The sequence below is a fragment of the Dermacentor andersoni genome, chromosome 8 (genome assembly GCF_023375885.2).
Source record: "Dermacentor andersoni chromosome 8, qqDerAnde1_hic_scaffold, whole genome shotgun sequence".
NCBI lineage: Eukaryota > Metazoa > Arthropoda > Arachnida > Ixodida > Ixodidae > Dermacentor > Dermacentor andersoni.
The window spans coordinates 129377906-129403251 of NC_092821.1; the positions used below are offsets into that span (position 1 = coordinate 129377906).

General features: G+C 42.7%; 1 long non-coding RNA gene across 1 annotated transcript; it reads left to right on the forward strand.

Moving 5' to 3' along the window:
* Positions 1–12722: 12722 nt before the first annotated feature.
* LOC126525649 (uncharacterized) lies at positions 12723–20419 on the forward strand. The gene is made up of 5 exons (XR_007598255.3): positions 12723–12820; positions 14329–14366; positions 16548–16572; positions 17705–17754; positions 20355–20419. It is a non-coding gene; the product is annotated as an uncharacterized lncRNA (long non-coding RNA).
* Positions 20420–25346: the final 4927 nt, after the last annotated feature.

The window sequence follows — 25346 nt, forward strand, 5'->3', positions numbered from 1 at the left end:
CTATATTGCGTAGTACAGGATGGCAGAAGAAGCACAAAGTAGCTGCCTATATTTTTATTACAGCTTATCAAAGGAAACAATAGCTATAAGCAAACATAGGTATACATAGCTATACGAGCGCCAGAGAAATCAAACCACTAATAATTCGCCCTGAGAACCAATAATTTTTTTAATAGCTTGGGATGTATCACAACCACTTGTTTGTAGGGGTTCTCATCTCGAAAGTGGGCCCTATAGAGCTTTGCAAGGGTCTCTGGGCGACCGATAAAGCGTAGAGAACAAGGATAAATAGATCAATATGCAAATATTAAAGCGCCTCTCACAATGCTTAGGAATTGAAAACAGGCTTGCATGATGCATCTAATGCTCTCCCAAGAAATGTGCAGTCACTCCGCATGTAAAAAAAAGGAGAGGTAGCACCGATCTAAATCAAATAGTCTCTCTTTCTTTTTTGCGCCTAAAGCATGAATTCAAACATGTACAACGTTGAAAGTTGCTACAAGAAGCACACTGAAAGTCGCCTACTGTCACTGCCTTCTGTGCTATTCAAAGTGCTCTATGAATATACTGGTGCCTTTATTGCATGGAGGTGCACTATTCTCCCAAAGACATTTTTCTAAGTACACCTAATTAATTTACGATACGTTCTAATGTTTCTCGGGCGACAAGATTATGTAATGTCAAAACATAGGAGACGTTATCAAATGTGCGACAGTCGGGCCTATGTATCTCGGTTGTGAATTTCTTTGTTTTAGTTCGCAGCAAACCGAAAATGCTTGATAAAGATATTCCACTAAATGAGTTTTTCTCTATTTTTCTATAAGGCGATAAAAGCAAGGCTGTTGCAGAAATTGAAGAGTGCATGGAAAAATCACTTCATTTATTTTTATCATAGTGCAGAAAACTGCAGTGCAGGCTCAGCTACAGAACATTGGTTCAGAAACGTATTTCCGAACAAGCAGCATGCTGCTACACGTTCGCGAAAAGTTGAGCGAAACCAATGCGAAAAAAATACAATACTTCAAATGCACAAGAAAAAGAAACTTTCCCGATTACTCAGAGCATTTCATTTGGACGCAGAGTATGCGTTATCTAGAAATGCTAGCCGCGAACAAGCACAAAGATTTTATTATTTATTTATACATCCGGGCACTTTAAATGATGTCACTTCACCGACAAATAAAGTTGACTAGCCCTACGCACGGCATACGTTACGAACAGTGAAGAACAAATAAGAAGGTGCAATGTAGAGCAGGAAATTTTTGTATGCAACAAGCACGTCCCGCGGAGGCTCAAACCTGTCCTACTTGATGCACTGTTAGCGCAAAACGGAAGAAAACAGCTAAAATACAAGATTAACCTGTGGCCATGTCCTCCCCCTGTCTTTGACCATATTTCGCTGTTATACATCCCATGACTAGCTGTAAATAAACCCAGGTTCTAACGCTCTCATTAAAAAAAAATCTATATGGTCAACTACAGGTATATTTTGTTCAGCGAGTTCCTGAATTGACAATGTACTCACATTCTGCTTCTCTTTGCATCTGATTCAATGAACGCTGCAAAGTAAGCGATGAAAAAATGATTTAGAGCTTGCTCGAAGTCGCTGATATTATCTAGGTTAGGATTGAACTTTAATGTTACCTTGTGTAAGGTAGAATTACTGTTGTTTTTACTTTGACAAGCCCATGGTAATGTAATTTATTGGTTTTCAGGAATTATGTCGGGATTTCTTACGCTTGTTCCTGCTCTGAATTATCCAAATAAATGCACGTAAAAATTTTTTTAAAGTAATAACAAAGTACACAGCCGGTTGTAACAGAGAATTATTACAATGACCACTTCTCCTTGGAAAACGGATGACAATGTAACTAGGAGAAGAATACTTTGCAGAGGCAGATAATGTTAATCAAGGCTTCACCCTGTATCAATACTGAGGGAAAAGCCAAATATGGAACTTGAGAGCAACAAGTTAGCCTACTCATTTTCAGAAACACCTGGATAAGGCTGTCTATTTTATAAAGAAGATGCTTGACTATTAATATCTTTTCAGTATTAGAGTCTTATTTGGGTTTTATTTCACCTACTTTTGCGCACCATCGGGAAAGGCCAATGTTGAAACATCAAGTAAATTGCAATAAAAGAGCGGAGGCTGTGCGTAACCTGTTCGCCACTGTTGCAGCTCCAATTTTAACCTTTCAACTGCCGAACGTCTGCACATGTGTGCAGTTTCTTGGAGCTTGAAAAAATCTGGAGGTATTGTTGTCATTTAGTGCATGGATTATCCGACACATTTACCATGGGATACCTGGCAATCAGCCTTTAGCTTGCTAATATTTGTGTTTCGCCAACCTAGGTACATCTATTTTATGAATTATATACGTTATATAGGCACAGGGGTTTTAGCTAGCTTGACTATTGTCTCTGCAAAGTATCACTGTAGAACACGCATAAATTCGGCAACTCTAATGCAAAAGGAAAGTAAGATAAATAAGCCATTGAATTTCAGCAGCTTAGTTACTGGTTCGGATTTTGAGATATCGAACGAAGTATTCTTTTAATACTATTTGTTTAGTATCTTTCTAAAAAATATATAGGGGTTAGAAGCATTGAGTGAAGCGGAAATGTACGCAATGTTCACTATTTTCACTTGCATTTTGCTGCTAGAAGAACGTCACCAAAATGTGCATACTCATTTTCAAAGACAAGAAACAATGATCTAGGACACAGCGTCATCTGGCACAACTTGTCAAGCAACGTCCAATTGAAACCTGTAGAGACACTGACAGTTTTATTTAGTGATCTAAATTTACATGACTGCGTTGCAGCGAAATCCTCGTGATAACCGCACAAATAATCGCTTAACGACTAAAGAAAAAAAGAAGGCTGGAAATAGGCGTAAAATAAAACGGAGTCGTACCCAACGTGACGAGAAAAACGCAAAAGAGCAGTACGATGGCCCTCATTCTTGATATCCTGTAGTTCTCTCAGCAGTAATGCAGGGCGCGTCTTCCCGGAAACAAAAACGGTGCACTGCGCTTGGTGGAAAATGTTGTTTCTCTTATAAAGGTATGCGAATGCTAACCTCTTCTCGAGTCGTCGACTCTTCCCTGCCGTAGTGTCTCGACTGGTAGCCACAGATTGTTCGCTCTGAATTACAACTCCTGTCTTTCCACGCTTGATTCTACCCACAGTGTTCTTGTCACTATGCGCAACAATATAAAAGAACGACGAATATTTATGAACACGGGTATCGGTGTTCCTGCTACGACTAGTGAGTGCTTATACTTTGAGGCATCCTATCGCCGCCACGCGTTCTAAGTTCGTGCTCCCCTTTCTGCGTACAGTGGCGACGTTGGTAGTTTTATATAATGCGCTCGAACCGAGCAATCAATGAGGAAAAGAAATTATCCGCATTGATTGTGTTCGACAGCCTCCGTGTCACATTGTCAGGCCCGGATGTTTTGCCACGTATTTCATGGCCCTTCACTTTAGCTCGGCGACAGATACGCCGCCGATGTGCCTGCTTCTCGGTACACTCGAACACTTGTCGAGCCAAAACACGCATTTGCAGGCATAGACACAAGCCATAAACTTTTGATCACAATGGCCAGAAGTTTGTAACCAGGTCACATGATGGCAGCAGAGCCCATGAGCAACGGCGTTGAATTTATAAGTGGAGAAAGGCAAGCGTTAGGCAAAAATAATTAGTGAACCCTGCAGTATTTCCACCATAGCAGTTATCAGACAATTATCACACGTGCCGTGGTTGCTTCGTGGCTATGGTGTTTGGCTGCTAAGCACGAGGTCGCGGGATTGAATCCGGCCACGGCGGCAGTATTTCGATGGGGGCGAAATACTGGCGACAATCATTTAATGACGACAATATGCGGAAATATGCGATAAATAATGGCGACAATGCCTTAATGAGGAAGTAATGACAACAATGCATAACAATAGACTTGCAAGACTAGAGTGACTACGAAAGACTGGCAACGGCAGAAGGACTTAGATGGCTCGTCGTCATTCGATCGTCAAATGACGGCGATGGAGTGAAGACATCGGCGTTCTTTGGCTATCCATGGCCCTTGCGCCATAAAACACCATACATCATAAACGGTGGCGTGCTGGCAATGAGAGACGACGCTGGACTGACGATGGCTCTTTGACGATGAGTCGTGGTGACAATGGAACAAGGAAACTAAAATGACGATGGCAGCATGGCTTCGATGAAACCACTACGACGGCATGACAATGACGCTGTCACCACGAATGCATGACGACGACTGTATCACAAAAGTGCAATGACTTCGGAATAACAACGGCAAGGTGATTGCGACGGTGGGATGACGATGGCATGAAGACGTTAGAGGTACAATGGCAGCGTGAGGACAGCGGAACACTTGAGCCTTCTAAAGAACAAAGAAATAACACTGTAACGAAGGCGCTGGAATAATCAAGATGAAATGGCGAGATCGACGACTTTGCGTTGGAGCTCACGTACGTGCTCACGTACATCAACTGAAACCCTTCGCTGCCTTCGCTTGCACTTTTTCCGGTGCCGATTCGTGCTATGGCCAGTACCAGACAATCGAGCAAAACAGCAGGTTACTTCCAGAACGCACAGTGTGAAGCTAAAAAGTACAGAAAACGTTGCTTTAAAACATTCTATTGCAGATATTGCAGGCGAGAGCTTTCCCTCATTTTGCCACGTCATGCACTCGGATGCCGTTGCGTGCTCAAAGTGTTCCACTTCAGCTGGTCGTGAATGTTTCGGTAGAATGAGATACTCGGCGCATCAAAGCAGGCGTGGTACGAAATAACGAATAATCCTGAACAGCAGGTAGTCATACATTTATTTCTCTTTTATTATGGGCTAGTAGGCCGAAGTTACCACACCAATCACAATATGGTCACACATTGATCTTTTTGGTACGCCACTAGAGAGTGTGGAGCAATAAATCATAGTCATAATCGCTTTACTTATGTGAAAAAACTGAAATAATTACATTATTTGTGTATGCAGAAGGAGGTCCCGTGGTTAGAAACTGAAATGGGACCTCTTGTGCATAATGACAGGAATTGTACAAACTACAATGGAAACACGTGAAATTTTGCGATAAGAAAAGGTTTTAGGAGACAAGGCATAAAGTAACAGAAAAGCTGCAGTTGAATTTGTTAAACAATAACAATGCTGCGGACTAGCCAATACTAGAAAAAGCCACAAAGAGACATTTTTCAAAAATGAAGAAAAAAAATTGCACTGAAAAAGGAGAGAACACGTCTCTGGACGCAACATTGACACAGATGGTCTTGGGTCACGTCGGGTGCGTTACACCAAAGTCATTTAGCTATACGTACCACTATATATTGATCGACCTACCACAAGCTGCTCAACGCAGAAATTCCCTGTATGAAGTCTACCAACTCTGATCTGTGGACAGCTCGGTTTCTCTTCTGCATTAAGGCGAAGCATGTGTCTATCCTTACAGACCTTCTTGCATTTAAGCTGCACCATTCTCTTAAGGACAAGCTGTACGTGTTGACGATAGCAATTATAAGTACATATGCTGTCTATTGCTTTCTTTGATTTCGTGGTGGAGTCAGGTTTCCATTATTTATTGCGTATTTCGACGGGCCGCGTTAAACGAACGTGGATATATCATTCAATCTCGCATTCTGAAGTTACTTCGTACCCGCACTGCAACAAAATTTCTCTTATTTCGTGAACTCCTCCCTTTTTCATTTACGTAAAGTGCATTCGAAAATTGACAGGACTTCGGAAAGTCTCTACCTTTCCTCACACAACTTTGTATTTTCCCTATTCGTCCTTGTCATAATTGTTCTATCGAAAATTCAGGTATCCCTGTTCATTAATTCGCAAACTACGCAAATACTTTGGCGTTTAAGAGTTGATTCCACCGCTGTGCGCGGTTTCTGTTTATACGACTATGGCACGAGGGTTCGAATGATTACGAGATGACGCTGGCGACGCCATCTGTCCCATACAATCGTAAAAAGGCTGTTCGAATATAAAGTGCGCAGCATGGAGAGGAAGAAACAAAACAAGCAAAAATAAGGCATAAAAGAAAAGTATATAACATGCGAATGCTACCACCAAAAGAAAGTGCTTAGAGCATTGCGTAGGTTTAAAAGATAGGTGGGTGGATGGGGTGGAAGGGTGGCTGCGTGTGCACTTGCAGCCCGCCGCTTCGGCATCTCTACGTACAAAAGCTCAAAGACATATCGCAGCTTTGGTGGCCATATTTCAATCACCGCATTCAATTGTAGAAGAATATGGCAATGCCTTTGGTATAGAATACGTAGCATCTATGGGTCTTTGCCTGCTACGATAGGACGTGACGGGCTATTAGGTAGCTTTAATGGCTCGTCCATATAAAGGAAACACAACTCTTGCTGTCCACACCAGTAGGGCTAAAAAGATGGAGTGACCAGCTGTTGTAAAACTAGCTGTTTAGGTTTCGGATTCTACGTAGAGCTGCGATGATGTTGTATCTCTGACACGCGGGGTTAGGCTGTCCCCACACGTAATTTTGCAGCCAAGGTAACGTCACCTTAAAGTCAAAAAGCCTTGACGTATTGAAAGGAGAACCACTTTCAAGTCGTTTGTCGAAGTTTACTTGATGATATACGCCGATTATTCATGGCTGGAGGCCGTAAAGAAAACAGGCCGCAAAAGAAAAGGTGAGCCAATATCGAGTGTGACGCTCTCTTGGAAGAGAGTCATTGGGGAAGCGAACTCTGCACTGGCAAGAGATAATATATGAACTAGTAGAACGTGACAACCAACCGAGCCATCCAACTTGAGAGTGGGAATTTCTTTCGTGTATAGTCAATGAGATATAGGAGACGTGCGAACAGACGATTGGGCTGTGCCAAGCAGAAAGCCACGTAGAGACTGCAAGGTGGCTCCTAGCCCAATTCGCTGGATCGTTTGGTGGTCGTATAAAACAAGATCTTCATTCCCGCAGCGCCCTCGTTAATTTGGCGAAGCCGTCGGCTGCAGACATCTCTTGTCCGGAAACAGGAACACCTGCTTTGGAACCATGAGAAGCACGGTGCTCTTCTGCTGTGCGATTGTCTTGGTCTTGGGTGAGGCTTTAGATTCGTTTTTTTCCGCTGATGTTCACAATAGCATCCCATTTGGCGAAACACGAGTCTTCTTGTTAGCGTAAGTTTTGGAATTGTGATGGCTTGCGACCAAGTAGTTTGGCATGGTGGGTAAAGGAATTCTTTTAAAAATGCAATCCATATGCGCTAGTTCCTTTCCCAGAAGTTGCAAAAATTTGGAGACTACTATGGTGCAACGATTCAGAGCAGCTAACCCTTTAACTCGAGGCATATTTGTGTTCGTTTCTAGACTATTGTTACTGGGATAAGCTGCATCGAACAGAGACAATGACAATAATGACTTAAAACTTAGCCTCTGAGATGTTCTGGTGCGCGTTGTATAGCGCGTGCCACCTGATCTCTGAGTTCGAGACTGAAGGCGTAAACCACAGCAATCATTTCACCAAGAGAGAGAGAGAGAATGAAGAGGAAAGGCAGGGAGGTTAAACAGATATGAGACTCCGGTTTGCTACCCTACACTGGCGTTTTCCTCTGTCATCTTTCTAACCCCTATCCCCATTTCACCAATGTTTCTGCTGTACCTACGGATGCCGTTCAAATGTAGTACCTTTGTCTTGTCCAGGCTTCTAAGACTTGAACTGTCGCCACGAAGGCTCAATATTCTCAGTTGTGCATGCAAACGCAAATATTTTCATCACACACGCCGCAAAGCCTGCTGATTGAATACCGGGAGCGCTGGCTTCAAGCGCGATGCTTAGTGTATTATGAAAACCATGCTACCATCACAGTCTACAAATTATATGCTAATAAATTATTTTGGACGCATAATTGTTTCAATTTTAAAAAGGTACACATTTGTCGTTCGTGCTCTGTAGAGCCAAGAATGCATTTGTGGCAAAACTACCACAATAAACTTTCAATGCCCCTTGAGGGACTAGTAATTTTATTACTTTTCATAGTGTTTTCTTTGCATGGAGCTCTTAATTTGCACGGATAAGTCGTTGCTACACTTGAACCAACCAATTTTCAAAGAATTCTTCCAAACATTTTTTCACGTTGGCTTTACATCTTTCAGAAGGTTAGTGCAGCACCGTTAACGTGCGTCACAGTTAACATGGTAGTGAATCCTGAACAGAACGCAACCAAATTAAAGCTGCACAAAAGCGTCCATAGTGTAACGTGTAGTTGAAATCAGCAATGGCGCTATCCGTGTCGCAACCCAGGTGAATAAATAAGAAATCCATGTGCTAATGCTCAGCATATTACAACGCATACAACACAGGGGTGCGAGCCACAGCAGACAATTGTTGCAAATATTTGAATATAAAGGACTCCGTATTGCAGTTTGTAGTTTTCTTTATTTCTATTTAGAATATGATTGTGCGCCGGGCTGGTTTATCCGTTGTCGGAGCACGCAAATGACTACGAAATATTTTTTTTTCCTAACATAGATGTTCAATGTCTAAAAATTTATAATGAAATATGGGATCGCTTAGGCGCCTTTACGGCCGCTCATGCATTTATTGTAATGTCAGCGTGCGTTAACAAGTTGAGAACGGTGGCCGAGCGAAGTAAGCCTGAAGCTATAGCCAGCGCTCTGATAAGGGGGCTTAGTTTCGTCATCACAAAGACAAGTTTCGTGTCCCAAACGGTGGCTCCAAGCCTTCAGCTTCCCTTGTCTCACTCACAGATCATCGCTTCGTACCTCTCTCATTGTGAACCATTTCTCTTGTTGAAGTGGGACAAGTGAACCGTATGTGTGAATGGCACGATGATGCATGAGTTGTGTCTGTCGATGACATGAGAGGGCGGGGGAGGAGCATAGACAAAATGTATATGATAGATTAACCGTCAAAATTTACCCTCAAGGACGAAGTTTGCAGAAGCGACAGAAGTCAAATGGCTGAGATCTATCGTTCCATCTGGGACATCAGTGCATGCCACAGAAGATAGTGAAAAGGAAAACAAAAAGGAAGAAACGAAAAAAGATAACCACGTTGGGGCGGTTATCAGCTAATAATTTTTGTAACAAGCACTTACTCTCTGACACCTTCAGTGCCACTAGCCTCGAACAAAACCCACGTGACACTGAGCGAATTTCTTCATCATCATGTGGCTAAAACACGATGACAATGACAACGGTACTTAGCCCTATGGGTCAGTTGAAAGATAAGAACTAAATGATAACCCTGGAGCGAACCTGATGTCATGAAATCAGTCAGTGCCGTTTGGTGCAGTGATCAAAGAGAGAAACGCGCTCTAAGGCAATGAGGCAATAATGGGACAAAGGAAACAGAAACAAGTCAACAACAATTATTAGTGCAACACTGTCTTAGGAAATGACTTTGGAGGTCCCTTTTTTTAAATTTGGGTACTTAAATTCGGCTATCTTTATGCTATAAGATCAATCTGTTCAAGGCTCACTATTTCTTCTGTAGTGCATACTCTAGACGCGTGCTAATTCTGCTTTCATTAAGAAGTTGTATACCGAAAAACATGACATCGCCAGGCTGAAAGTCTTATCCCAGCGTTGTGCAAAGCGACCAAATTTTCGCGGGCAAATGTATTCTACGTCTTCCAAGAAGCAAATGACGCTCGTGTTTGACTTTGCAGCCGCAATCGCCGATGCTAGCCCTAGAAGAACCACCCCCGGCATGAGGCGCTCTACAACACGAAGACTAGTGTAAGTAAAATTGGACGTCCCAGCTGACGTTTCCTCTGCGCATGGTGCATAAGCGCAAGTAGAAGTATTTCAGAAAGCTCATACCATTAAAAAAAAAACGTTTGCTAATCAAACACACTGCGTGAACTGTCGACTCCCTTTCTCTGGTAACATTGAATAACTTCGGGGTTTTTGAGGGCCAAAACCACAAACGCGTTACCAGAGACGCCCTATTCGCGGACTGTGAATTAGCTTCGGCTACCGGAGGTTCTTTAACGGGCACGAAATACACGGTAAACGAGTGTTTTTGCTTTCCGCCCCCCTCGGAATGAAGTCATTGCAATACGGCATCGAACTCAGGACGTCGTACTCAGCAGCGCAGCGGCATAGCCACTGAGCTACCACCACAGTTTACTTTCAGATATGTTTCATAGTCTTGGGCGGATATTATTCGCGAAAATAAGTGCCCCTGTGGCAAGTCAGTTTTGCTGAAGCCCACAAGGTGGAGAAAGATCAATGAAAGGCAAAATTGTCTTTTGGTGTATGTGGCACGAAGCTTTTCTTTTTTGGTATCGCCTCTGTAGTATGGGACTTGTACACCCTGAAGAACATTACTCAATTGGAAAACATTCAAAGAAAATCTGTTAGATTCGTATTTAACTGTTGTAGCTGGCACGTATCTCCGACTGTTTTTATTAACAAAACTAACCTAGAAACATTAAAATTAAGGTGATTTAGGGACCGACTGAAATACATGTATTTACTTTACCATGACATGCTGGGGATAGATAAGGATATGTGTATCACTTTAGTTACTAGGCGTGCAACACGATCTAATCACCCGAAAAGAATAAAGGAATTTTCCTGCAGAACAAATGTATTTAAAAACACGTATTTTCCTCGGACGATAGGTGAGTGGAATGCGTTCTCTGCCAGTACAGTGGAATGCCCGACAGTCCAGTCATTGTGTAACCTGCTGAATAGCATTTGGACTTGCTATTATATGTATGCATATGTATATGTATGTATGTACAAATGTAATTTTCTTTTTCCTTTTTGATTTACAATACACGCAAGTGCTATTTTCGCTTGCTTGTCATTACTATTTGTAGATTTTTTGGTGCTCAACTTACCGAGCATGCGCGATGTCTTTCAGCATACCAGTATGAATGGGACTCCTTGTTATCAATATCGCGTTGTTATCAATATGCTCTCTACAGCTTTGCGGTTCAGCGAATATCCGTATTCCAAAATATATTGAAATTTTTTAATGTTTTTTTTTTATTTGGAATGCTCTGTACGAGCGGCTCGTCCGGATCAGGGAATATGTCTATTGCAATGTATTTAATTCTTGTAATGATTTTTGCTGTCAATCTTTTTTGTTCATCTGTATATCGCACTATTCACTCCTGCCCAAGGCCTAAGACTCAGGCCGGCAGTATCCTGCAAATAAAAATAAATAAATAAATAAATAAACAAATAAATAAATAATGTCATATTTTGTGTTCCTGTAGTTCTAGTTGTCGATTGATTCGCCTTCGCTCTGCTATAATTTTGCCTCCAGGCTAGCCCAGATGGCGAAGCGACCACGCCGAGAACGCGTTCGTCCCGTTTCCCTCTCCACAGCTAGACAAATTTTCATTAAACTACGAGGCCATCCTTCAGAGAAACCCTTATGGGTTTCCTTCGCGGCTGCGTGCGACAGATAAGCAGATGAATATATAATATTTCCTTTTACAAGTGCCTTTACATAGCTCATGTGAATAAAAAATTACTAAAGAACGATATATTCCCGCGAACTTGACGCACTTGGCTCTGTATAATTGTTACCAGTCATTACAGGCCCCTGTGCTAAGCCTGCAATGAACCTTTAGCTTGCTTTAGTTAACCCTTTGCGCATAAAATTTTACGCAACTGTAAGAAACTCATGCAAATATCAATAATAAAAGCGGTCTTGTAATAAAAGAACTGTGTAGCAATTGCTACAAAGTATTTTCTCGAATATCTCAGCATGTCACGTGCCTTAATGACAGCGCTAATTGTAGATCAGTTGTAGCGGGTATGGTACCGCTAACCTAGGCGCACTTGTTTAGTACTTCCCTGAGAACTGTTTTTTGTAGGCGTTTTACAGAAGTCGCTTAAAGTAGTTCCTTCTCTTTTTTTATTTTTGCCCAATGCCCTCATTTCGCCGCCTGCTTCTACATATGGCCTTCGGTTGCATGCTTACACAGACTGTGGCCGCCTTAGTTCTCAATAGAAAAAATACGAGCTTGCTAGGCTCGTAATTTGATGGAGAGAAATGCCAGTACGGTTACTTCGGCAGACCGACTAATTAGGTCATGAGTATGCTTATTGAGTATTATTGAAGTTTGTCGCAGAAACTCCGCTGAAAATTAACTGGAGTTTTTTTTCTCTTTCTCTCTATGTTTCCCCTCCCTTCAAGCAGCCCGCGATATGGTGAGCCATTCTCTGCAATGTCGCTGCACCATGGACATATTTCATCCAATTTCCCCATAATGTTTTAGCGTCTGCTAGCTATGTCAAAGTGGGCATGATGGTTTTTGTTTCTGTGTGAGATGAGGAATAGAGATGTCTTTTACAGAATGACATGCTATATTAGTTTCACGGACATGCTCGCTTACTAAAAGGGTAAGCGAGCGTGCGTATGTCACTGGATTAGGCGTTGACCTCAATAGTCCACGATGCTTGGTGTTGATAGCCCGTTCTGCAAAGAACGTCACAGATGTGTTAAAACCCTGTGCTAGGATAATATGTAGATTATTTCGAGCTCTTTTTCTTCTTGACTCTTTATGGATGTTACAAACTGCACGTAAACCTGTGCTATCACCGGTATCCGCTGCTTTTAAGTGATCTTCGGCCAAGCGAAATCAATGTTTTCGCTTTATCCGGCCGAGATTTGCGATCATCCCTCCTGTCCTTCTTTTCGTTCTTATTAAGCATTTATCTGATGAATCTATTAAATCTGCTACACGCTCTCTTCTTTTTCTTTTCGTTGTGGACAACAGATGAAGAGGACAGTGCCGCTGATGAAATGGACGAAAGAGCGTATGAATTTCTTTCTTCGAATTTTATTGAATTGAGCTGGATCTTGACACAGTGCGATGGAATGAGTGACATCAGTTTACGTCGCAGTAGTAAATGCTTTGTTTGCCCAATGAGAAATGTAATATACGAAGCGACTATGACGTAGAAAGAGACTAACAATTATACAGCGACAGCAGACCCAAGATTAAGGCTTAAGGCATAGGATTAAACGCTTTTCTCTTCATTTCATAAATACATCTACAGAAATTCGCGAGAACAATACCGCTATTCGCAAAACAAGTGGCCAACTATGGAACAATGGCGTGAATCCCACTATTCTACCATCACCCCCAAAGACAAAACAAACTTCTAAATATCTACAAAAGAGCGTTATATGCCGTATGACCCAGATATGAACGTTCTCTACTTGCAAGTCAGCATTTTTGTCTCTCCCATTTATTTGTCAATCGTCTGCCTCTGTGCTATGCTCACTTTTAATGTGCATCTACAATTAGCCCGTTCTAGTACCTCGTTGTAGACTCTGAATATCTAGCCACGTAGGTTGCTCTATGTAGATGCAACATATTTCTAAAGATGTTCCTGTTACTATGCGGAACCTATGGTGGAAGAATTGTTCATAAGGGCCGGCTCTTCCTTCCTTCGATATTATTGCCGCAGTTGTATACATTTCCTAACACCATTCCCCCTAGCATTACTTAAACAAGTGGAACATCTGAAATTGTTCCACAGATGTTACACCAAAAAGAGGACAGTTACTAAAAGGTTCCACTTCCTTATTGGAACTTCTAAGGAGCGAAGTTTAGAGTTAAAACACTTTAAGATATACCAAAGTGTTAGCACTTGAGCGTTACTGTATTCGGCCTCGCACACATGCAGCCACGAATAGGAAATGCGGACGGTATCAGTCAGAGAAGAAAAATCGCTTATTTAGGTGGAATGTTTACGCCGGATTTGATTACGACATGCCAGCAAGCTTCCATGGCAAAAACAGCGTCAGTGCGGGTACATGGTCAGATTTTTAAGTGTTAGCCTTAGTAAATCCAGCGTCGTACACTGCACTGATCATTCGCTTATTGGGAGAATTTCGCGTGTCCGGAATGTCCCAAGGTATGCAACGTTCCACCATCACTCCCTTTGCAGTGCATAACCTTTCTGTTTACAAAAAAAAAAAAAAAAAATCTTGGAGAAAGTGCTTTCACTAATTACGATGCCATGGACTCTCGCGTTCTCGTAAGGTAGTACAGCCAATCTTTTTCCAATAATTTGTCGTTCCTTGACTTCTCACGGCTCTAGTGAGCTCAGGGCTTCGCTATATGTCACTGGATAGCTGCAATGTAGCCACATATTTTAACCAGAAAATTACGATAATGATCGTAAAAGTACTGACGTGCTTGTACTACTGCACGCGTAGAAAGATACATTTATCGTAACGTAACGAATACACAGTGCAGTTAGCGAAATGAGTGCAATACTTCTGATGCTTGGTCGATTTTTATTATTTTGCGCAGGTTGGATTATGATGCAGATGAGTTAGACTCTAGGGAAGGTAAGAAACATTAGCTTTTTCCCAAAAACGTGCACACCGTTCTTGATAAATCTTAGCTTTTTAAAAAAAATTTAGGAAGAGTCATTATATCCACAATAATTGAAAACGTTTCGCAGTTCCTACAGCTTGATCCTTGCTAGTTTCGAAGATGGAAGAAGTGATAGTACAATAAAACTGAAAGTCGGGCTAGTTGGTTTTATTTCACTGTGGAAAATTTTGCGCCCACTAAGCGACGACATCAAGAAAAGGACACAAGCGCACCGTGCTGGCTTCTGTGTCCTTTTATTGTTGTCGTGTTTAGTGTGCGCCAAACTTTCCACAGTGCTAGTACAACCTGCTTGGTTGAATGCTTGAAGAAGTGAAACCAAGAACGCAAGACATTGGACGTAATGAGGAAGCGGCAGAAGACCTCTCGAACCTGGTGTCAGCGGAGCGATCCGTCAAGCACTGGTCAAGCTGCAGATTGCTAGGTCCACGCTACCTCCATGGTCCTGGGTGCAGAGTTCCGCAACAATTGGAACCAGCGGCACCCTCCGTATAACTTGGTGGCCGCCGTAACAACTAGCGTGTAAATTATATTTTCAGTAAACGTTTTTTACGAGCCAATCTTCGTTGAAATGTTATCGCGCTGGCTCAAGACGCGCCTTTCGGCATCTGAAGCTTCTCGAATGTTACCGATGTCACCGAACCTTGTGCAATCTGATTGTATAAGCGACGCGAATGGTGTAGTACTTCCTGGAAGGCATGCGGACACCGGCAATTACGCTGGAAACTTCGATGAGTCGTGTAGAAAAGCCGACGCGCTTGACAAGCAGTTCAGATTTTCCACGTTAGTTGACTGTGCTCGATGCTATCATTGCGCTGAGTGGCGCTGGTTTAGCTGGGATGAAGTTCGCCCAACAAACGGCTTACTTCGGCACTTGCGTTGTGCCACTGTGATTCTTCACCGTCAATGCAAGGTTACACTACAGCAATTCCCTTAAAAGCTGCCGAATGGACATGACTAACTAGCCGCACAATTGTACTGCGCCTTAGAGTTGCAGGCACCCCCAACTCATCACTGGGGATCACTGGCGTGCACGGGTGCGTTTGCGACGTGTGCTTTTGGATAGGATAGGAATAAACTTTATTTGTCCAACGGTTGTTGATGTTGGTGCCCGGGGCTAGGCTGCCAGGGGTCCATCGCCCGAGGAAGATCGTTCAAGATCCTCGGCAACGGCCCTGGCCCGCTGGGCGGCCCACTCCTGGTCTTCGGGTGCCTCGCTGAGGAGGGCGGCTTGCCATCTCTCAGTGAGGCGCCCCGCTTCAGAGGGTTCTGCTGTTGTATTCCCCCTTCCTCTTTTTCCTTGTTCCACGTAGCGTTGGCATTCCCAAAGCACATGGGCCGTATCGGCCCGTTCGTGCTCGCACCACGGGCAGCCGGGTGACGGGTGCAGCGCGGGCCACAGGCGGTGCAGGTGGTAGGGGTTTGTGAAAGTGCCCGTCTGCAACCGTCTCAGGTCGACCACCTGGGACCTATCCAGACACCCGTGTGGTTGTGGATATTTTCTTCGTTGTTTTCTATAGTGACCAAGCACCTCTCTGTACGTTGCCGGAAACTCCTTGACATCGCAGTCGGCGTCCGCGTGATCCCCAGCTCCGTCCGCCGCGATTTGTGTTGTATTGGTAACGACAGCGGCCGCGTCAGATACCTTTTGCGGGTACCTGCTATTGCGTACAGCTGCTCTGCTGTGTTTGTGCGTATATGCCATATTCCACAATATAGCAGGAGCAGCAGCCACGAACGGCAATGCTTGGGAGGGTTCGCGAAAATACCTTCGCTTTAAAATCGATTTTTTATAGCTGAAGAATACGGACATTTGAGAAATATTGTGCGGGATCTCGACGAATAAGAAAGCTTAGGAGGTTATGGTGACTGAGTGGTCAAGAACGGAGGTGATGAGAAAGAAATGTAAAATGCTCACAAAATCCAGCTGTGCGCCAACGTCGTCCATTTGCTATCGTTCGTATTGCTAACCTACGCCTCAAGATATGAATAGCTTTAAAATGATTAAAATATATGAGGGAACGTAACGCAATACTATTTTGATATGAGAGAGACTCTGCTAGCTATCAACTACATCCTTATGCAATGCCCATTCAGAAGCATGTACTTGAGGAATGATCAATTATTTCTTGCAGATGAGGAAGCGGACACGGATGACATGTAAGTCATAAAAATTATGAATTCCAACACTAAGCAGTCAAATATGTTGCGTGCTAACCCTATAATGGCCAAACGCAGTTACACATGAAGAGAAATTACAGTAGTTTGTTCGCGTTTATTTTAGGTCATGCATAGTACATTTGTACAAAAGCAGGAAATAAATTTTATTTCAGTCTTTAGCTAATGCGTACAGTAACAGGTAATCAGCAATTCGTAATTGATTTGCTGAGCTATCGACACCAGGGATATTCTCGCCAGCATATCACAAACGCTATCATTAGCTACGTGTTAAGTTTCGCCTGCTTGAATAAGAATTTTGAGGTGTCAAGGCAGTATTATATATAATACGTTGGGCATGATAGTGTTAACCAGTGAACCAGTCGGTAGCGGTCACCCTGGCGTTAACTTCTATTTCACTGACACTTGAAGAACTTGATAAGGTGGAAGCTTGGCGAGTTGGTGATTCGATATCGACATGTTTGCACAGCACAAAAGATGAGGACTGAAGGCAGAACGCAACACAGGCGCTGTGCTGTGTGCTTCCTTCAGTCCTCGTCTTTTGCGCTATAGTACTCGTCTTTTGCGTCTTTCGCCTTATAGATGTTAGAAAGAGAAAGACACAGAGAGAGAGCAAGGACAGGAAAAGCAGGAAGGTCAACCAGACGAGCGCCCTGTGTCCTATGCTACACTGGGGGCGAGGGAAAGAGGAATAGAACGAGGAAAAGATGTGAAGATTTTGAAGAAGGCATTGAGACAGTTAAAAGCTTCTGTTAGCGAAGCTAATATGGCTGTAGATATTGTGAAAAAGGAGACTCAATAGATATACAAATTACTTTTACTGAGGAGAGGAAATGCCGGTAGGGAATGGATATTGCTGCGAAGGTCTTTAAAAAATTAGTTGACAGCTTGTAAAGCAAAAATGTGATACGTGCTTCACGGAAAGAAACAAAGTTTAAATGTTCAAGAGACCTGCTCCACCTTAATGTCGACGGTATATTTCCAATGGTCTCGGCATATGTGCATGTAAAGAGATTATCTACACGTAAACCTCCCTATCCCGGTGTTGTGACGACATCTTTTAGAAATTCGTAGTATTAATTGTATGCTATAAACTGTGCTTTTGTTATTGCAGGTTGGAGTCGCTCGAGGAACGATCTGACGAAGCCATGTCAGCAGATGAAGGTGCGATGACCTTTCACTTTCAATTTATTAACTTAAACACCCCTCCAGTTGGTAGTAAATAGGGGCCTCAGAAAAATCGAAGTATTTTCTGCTCACTTTGGTTCTATGCGTGGTGAAAGGCAACTTTTTCTGTAAAGGCAAATAAACTGGTCATGGCCGCGGTACTGTGAGCAAAGTCTTTTTCGCCTGTAGCTGTTCGAGGGCAAAAAGGAATCTGAACTCTATACTGAAGTTACGCTCATTCGAAATACACAAATAGGGCATTTTTTGTGTTTTCTTGTACAAATGTAAAGACAATAGTTTCCAACAGCTCGCACAACAATTTCCTTACAATAAAAGCTTGCTGTGCTAAAGCAAGCTTCGAAGTGACGGTATCACTTGATAATTAACATCATAATAGCGTGATAATACGCTAAATGTCAGATTGGATGTTAATTCCTGTTCTAGTGCTCTTTTTCAGACCTAAGTTATAAATTTTTAGCCAGAGGCATTTCCAACCTATGAAGTGTGAGCTTTCAATGAAGAGTCGTCAGTTTGGTTGAGTAATATTTACTAGTTCAGGTCAGGCTAGTTTGTTATGCATTCTTCGTAGCAGTGTTAAAGAACGCAAGCTTGGAGAAAAAGAATATAGCGGTTACTTTCGACTCAGTTTAATGTCGCCACTCTGTCCCGTCCCTTGCATATTGTCCCATTTTGTCTTTATATGCGCTGTAACAGTATTCTGAAGAATCAGTTATGTGAGACAGTTTAGAGAATTAAAGTACTCTTATTGTGGAGTTCAAACTGCTTTGAAAAGATTGCGTAGGTGACGGATCGTTTGACGGATTTAACGGATCGTTACCAGTTTGTTTCATATAATAAGGCGACTTCCTCACTTCTCAAAATACAGAATGTCGTACCACAGGGATCCACACTTAGTCCTGTATTATTTAATCTTTATATTATTGACCTTCCTAACATCTTTACCTCACCTAATACCACCATTTACGCAGATGATACTAATCTTTTCTTTGCAAATTCTTCCTTGCAATGCTTAGAAAAATAAATAAATGATTATTTAAATTTATTATGTGAATGGCTGTACATCAACAAACTACGATTGAATATCAACAAAACCAAATATATAATATTTAAAAAGATAAATAAGCCATTGCCTGTTAATACAACTGTTATATTTCAAGCAAAGAGGCTAGAACAAGTAACAGCCCAAAGATTTTGGGGGTATGGTTTCAAGAGAACTTCTCCTGGGACAATCATGTCAATAATCTTAGCAATGATCTTAGCAAAGTAGTAGGCTGTCTGTATAAAATGTCTGATCTAATACCATTATGGCTAAAGGAAGCAATATACTACGCCCTTTTTTACTCGAAGCTAACTTATTGTGTCTTGATTTTGGGGAACAACTACAGCAAAAAACTATGAGAAGTTATTAAGCTTGCAAAAACGAGCAGTCCGAATTTTTGAAAACTACCATGGTAGGCCGCGTGACTCACCTACACACACTGTGGTATAAAGTTTGTAAGCAGGGATGAAGTGCCTCAGACAGGCTGGCCAACGTTTCGATAGGAGGACCTATCTTCGCCTTTGACGAAGATAGGTCCTCCTATCGAAACGTTGGCCAGCCTGTCTGAGGCACTTCATCCCTGTTTACAAACTTTATACCACAGTGTGCTATTCCATCTGTCAGCCCCTTTCTTGTTTTTGGACACCTACACACAATCTCTTTGGCAAACATTTACTGATCCGAGTAAATCGTTTTTTATTATAGATTACTCTTACATATAAAAGAAACACAGGCTCCATGTTGTCAGCATACATACTTCTCCCCGATACCCATTACGTAATCAAATCAGAAAAATACCATTTACGCGTACTAACTACGGACGTCAGGATATAAACTATCAAATACCAAGGCTACTAAACATCGTTGAGCAAAAAATTTATTTGTTGCACCTCATTTTAAGCAATGTATAAAAACCCTTCTCATATATAATCGAATTATACATCAAATGCTATCGCACTAAAACTTTTTATGCGCTATATATGTATGCTTTAGTCTGCGCTGTAATGTGAAAGTACAAACAAACAAAAATTGCAGCATAAATGTTTTTTCACATAGTCATTGTAGAATGTACAAATTATCTTGTTTATTTGTATTTTCTACATCGTACTTGCTCGTTCTTGTTATATTTCCTTTTTTCATACATTGAATCATCATGTAAGCCCAACGCGCTTAGGAGCAAGAGCCCCTGTCAGGCCGTATGGCCTTTAGCTCTTGTTTCATTTTTCTGTAATGAAGAAAGAAAATAAACTTCAAACTTTAAACTTCAGACACTCAATGAAATTGTGAACCTGACAAAATCCCTCAGGTGGGAAGAGACATGGCGACACGAGATATGGCAGGGCTACAATGAAAATTAGAATAGGAGCAACACCTTTATATCCCTACAACTTAATATAGTGTCGAAGAGGCTCCCGTGCGGAGACGCGACATCAAGTTGACAATTTGTTGATCATATTTGGGGTATCCAGATTTATCTGCAATGCTGTAAATGCTTTACAACCATTATTGACATTTATGTCTTCTTTTCTTTTTTCAGCGGACAGGAGGTAGACCGGGAGCCTCCGGATTATTACCCAGAATAAACTATAAACAAAAAGATTATATATTGGTTCTTTTCCTATGAAAACCAATTTCGTGCGTTGCGTATTATAAAAAGCGAGTATGATGACGGGCTGTGTGGGCTGAGGTGACCACAGTCGAGAAAGCCAGCGCAACCCTCTTTCTCGCGAGCTAGATCCCACCTCTTTCCTAAGTGACAGTCAATTTTCTAGCCAATAAAACAGGGCGAAACCGGTCTCATTTATCATCTTTATTTATGGAACACAAATCAGCTCAGAAATTTGGGCCCATCGTTGAGAAAAAAAAAATTCCATTCTTTAAAGCCTCAATGTTTCTCTGCGCTGTCCTCACTGCGGTATTTATTTTCTTCATCCTGTAATAGGGCGAACTTCCCGTTTTTAAAGGGAGGAGGGTGACAAGCGCAAAAGGAAGTTCATTTCACAAGGGTGGACGTAGCGAACAAAGAGAAAATCACGCGTCATTTAAATACTAACAGACGCCTACGCTATTTAAATGCTAACACAGGGTGTGAACATCTCTTCCACAGAATGAAATGTACAATCACCACTTCATGTTTTTTTTTTTTTTCATTCATCTATCTACACGCCCACCCACAAACGTTTTGCCACTGAATTTATGCCTGTCAAGTGCTATTTACACTTGTCGATCTAGCGAATCTAGCGAATTTCGCCTCAAACTGCGTTATTCATAGTGATGTATTTCAAGCTAGTTGCCAGTGCACCACGACATGACAAAAAAAAATTGCGCCGTAATATTGGTAGAAAAGTGATCTAAAGGAAACTTTTTATTTAAGTGACAAGAAGTCCTAGCAGCGCGAAGTTTATGACCGTATGGTTATGTCTACCATCATTCCACTTTTTAGGTCGCGTGATCTCAAGCGCCAGTGGGGACGTGATTGTTCATAGTGCGGAAGCTTTTACTGTATAACTAATTACCTGACATATTCTCCCACTGTTCTAGACGTCTCTGATGTGATGAGCTTACACCCTTCGTTGATCCATTATGTTAGGTTTGTAAGGAAGCGTGGGAGAAAAAAGATCGGTTCTATAACTACACTGATGTTAACTAGAGCGCGACGGGCAGCCTGCAATGAAACACATCGGAAGAAGTCAGAAGATAAATTTGTCTGTGTGTAACCTCCATGATGGTGCTGAGCATTGCCACTAAGATACGCATCGCCGTCTTGTGCACTTCTTCGTGCCTGGAATATGGTCGGGCTTGGCGGCAGCGTTATCATGTAGGTATGGTTGTGCGGCATTATCAGTTCCCGACATCTTTCACCACGGATGGTGGGAAAATCATTAAGATTACGACTGTGATCTTAGACGTGGGTGGGGTGGTGCACGGAGAACTCCAGTAAAAAATTTCGAAGCCTGTGAATTTATGATACTCGCACAAGAAGTTCATGTCTGAGTAAGCTATATTGACACGTGAACTCGTTTATCTTTTGTGGGTGAGCGCTTTTACCGTCCACGAAATATTATCGGTCAGCGCAGACGCGTCTACACGTATCGGAAGTTTCTGGAATGTTATCGGTGCTTCTATCCGCTGTCTGTCGTCGCTGAACCCTGTGTAATCTGATTGCATGTATGCGCGACGCGAATGGCTTAGAACTTTGTGGAAGGCATACGGGTCCCAGCGATTACTCTGGAACATTCGACGACTCATCTATAAAAGCCGACGAGCTTGACCCGCTGATCGGATTTTGGACGATCGCCGACTGTGTTCGCCGTTGTCGCCGTTCTTTAAGTTTAGCCTGTTTTTGTAGGCACATGTTCGCCCATTAAAACGATATAGTTTCGTCTTTCCCAGTTTGGCTGTTTCTTTACCGTCACTACCACGCGACAATATTATATTTATGTCAAAATTGGCACAGTCCGATGTCTATTACGCAGCATACTTTCTAGCAGACGGCTTGCTTCGGCAGGGAAGGCTCTTATTGCTGCTACCTTCTGAGAGACGAAGCCCAAACCCCATGGAGTTAATGAACTGTGGTCAGTGACTTCGACATGGAATAGGGCAAAGTCTATTGACTGCTTGACGTTCATCGTAAATTTTAACAGACTGTATACAGCAAAGTTAGTCAACCTTAGTGGACAATCAATCTGCATGCACCGCTACTGGGCAGCTTCGCAATATCGTCAGCTAACTACCTTGTTTAGAGAGTTTTACTTCACGAATACCTTCTCAACAACTTTAAAGGCTCTTTGGAAGCATGATTTCAAAAAATGAATCGCCGCTATTTGAAAATTGACCCTTACAAAAACAGTAAATTAATGTTTGGGGAAACAGACAGAAGTGATGAAAAAAAAACATAACGAAGGAGTAGCGTGCTGTAAAGGCATGCAAAAAGGCCCGATACAAGGAAGACAAGATTGGCCGTAACGTAAATGGCAAAAATTGTACATGACTAGACTGCCAAAAAATTATATGGTAGACTATAAGCAAAAGTCGCGAATTGTCATGTGGACTTGCACATCAAAACTGAAAGCAAAACTTCAATTATGCATTCTGTTGCTGCACTGCTTCAAAAACTTTCCCCGTTGTTTTAGTTCTGATAATTTGCGATATATCGTTTAGCAGACTGAGAACATTAACAAGAATTTAACAGCTCATAGTGGTTGGTCGTCCAGCTGGTCAAGTTCATGGCGATGGCATTCCCTCTATGGACTTTACTGCGGGCAGGCGCACAAAAATATCTGGTTAACCTCCCTGCCCTTCCTCTTTATCTCTCTGTCTCTGTCCCTCTAACAGCTTGTTCTATACAACTTATCATCGGTTTTTCAGTTAAAGAGGTCCTGAGCCACCACTCGGGCCTGGTGAGAAACACAGCCCGTGGATAGCATGCGCTGTAATGAATACTGCCAAATTTTGCAGTCATGCGCAGCCCATCGAGCTCACAAACTGAGCGCGAAGACACCTTTTTCCGAAATGTTCTCTTTTAAAAAAAAGCATGCTCGTCACTATCTTCTGGAGGTTTTGTTTTGTAATATAACAAATTCCCATGGGCGGCAGCTATTGGTCAATAGCTGACATCAATCAAGAAGGGTGTTTGGAGCAGTGCATTTCTTCCTAGTGTTCCTGTCTCCATTTATTGACGCAGTTTAATAAACAGGCTGAAGTGAGCGAAAATCTGCTTTCGAATTTTGATAATAATTACGTATTTCTGGAAGAAGCCGACTGTCCTTTGCAGACGCTCGGCCGTGGCCGCCCGCACAGAAATTAAACTTTGGCCACCCTTGCTTGTCGGAATCGCAGCCATCGGGTCTCGCTAATTTCGACCAGTTTTGAACACGCAACTTGCCTCGAACTACGCGAAGCTTGAGGTCAGAACCCACGCACCCTTGCCAGCGTGCGCTAAGTCCTGGCCCCTCCTAGTTAGACGCCTTGCAAGACTTCGCTTCGCATTGAGCTATTAGCTCTTCACAATGGGCAAGTTGGATGTGACTACTATCTGTTGGTGAAGCTGGTGCAGGACAAAGCCGCTTGGCACCACGTGCCATGGCCCGACTGGAGCTTATGAGGGTGAGCGCGCACTATAGCCCATTCGTGCACAAAGCAGACGCCACGCATAAGCAATGCTGTTTCACGTAGATTCGGTCTGCTGCGTCCTTGCAGTGGACATAAGAGATGATGATGATGATGATGATGATGATGATGATGATCGTGGTGGTGGTGATGATGATGGCGATGACGACGTAGCATAGATAGCGCGGGCACGGGTAGTGCGGTGACGAAGTCGCCTGACTGAGCGAATTGCGCCTCGCAGAGAACAACCGCGTTCGGCTTCGTTTGGCGCGTCGTGGGCGCCAAAATCATAAGTAGTGGCGTCGACGCGGACAAGCAGGATGAAATTTCACCTCTGCCCCACGCTGACGTTCAGAAGGCTGAGAGCCTCGTGGCATGTCGCGCTCCGCCGTAGCCTTGGCAGTGCAAGGCACTGAAGAAGCAACGGGAGCACAGCGAACGGGATCGTACGCAACCTTTGATCGCCATTACCTCGCGCTTCTTCTGAGCGTGTTGAGGTACTTCTTGCAGCAAAATATTTTTGAAATGGTCTATTTTAAGTGAGTCTCTCGACTTCCATAAAGATGAGGTACAAGGCCCCTTTAATTTTCAGCTTAAATGACATGAACCTAATAGCATCTCTTTCGGCATACAAAGGGAGCCACGGACTCATTGGGCGACGTACACAGAAAGGCCATGTAAGTGAACCTTTAAAGATGAACCTTATACCTACGAATTTCTGCTTATGTGGTTGAGCAGAGATCTAGTATTTGGATGCCTGGATGATTGAGAACGTGAATAGCAACGAAATATAAAATGAAAGCCCCATAAAGGTTGTCAAGTGCAGCAGTAGCCTTCCCAATCGATGTGACCAGGTCAGTGACTTTATACACCTCATACCTTCTAACTGCGCAAACCCTCGCACTCTCAGCAACAGCAGTGATGCCCTGCATTGGGAGCTGCTCCTAAACGCAGTGTGACGCTATTCAAGAAGCCGTATAGACTCTGCGCTTCCGCGAGCAGCTATTCGATAAGATCCAATGAGCATTTCGTTTTTCTTTCTTTTCTTTATAAGCAGGCACCTTTATGTGAAGAGTTATCACGACGCACATCCTTCAATAGGCAATCTTGCTGCTTCAAAATTTGCGTCATTAGCACGATGGAGCACACAAAGAGATGAATGGAATGATTTACGTCTCCAAACGCGCTACACGTGAGCGCAGGTGCTCAGTTTTTCAACGATCTCCGATGGCAAATTAAAGGAGCCTCCGTGTTTGTACCTGTTCCTGAGTTGATATTGAGAAGCCCTGCTGTGATGAAACGGGAACCCAATGCCAATAAAAAACACAGGCCTTTCATCCGTGTTTGAAGAATGAAGTTGAGACGGCTTCTCTCCCAGAGAATCAGAAAGAAATTAGCGTATAGAGTTAGTTTCTCATGC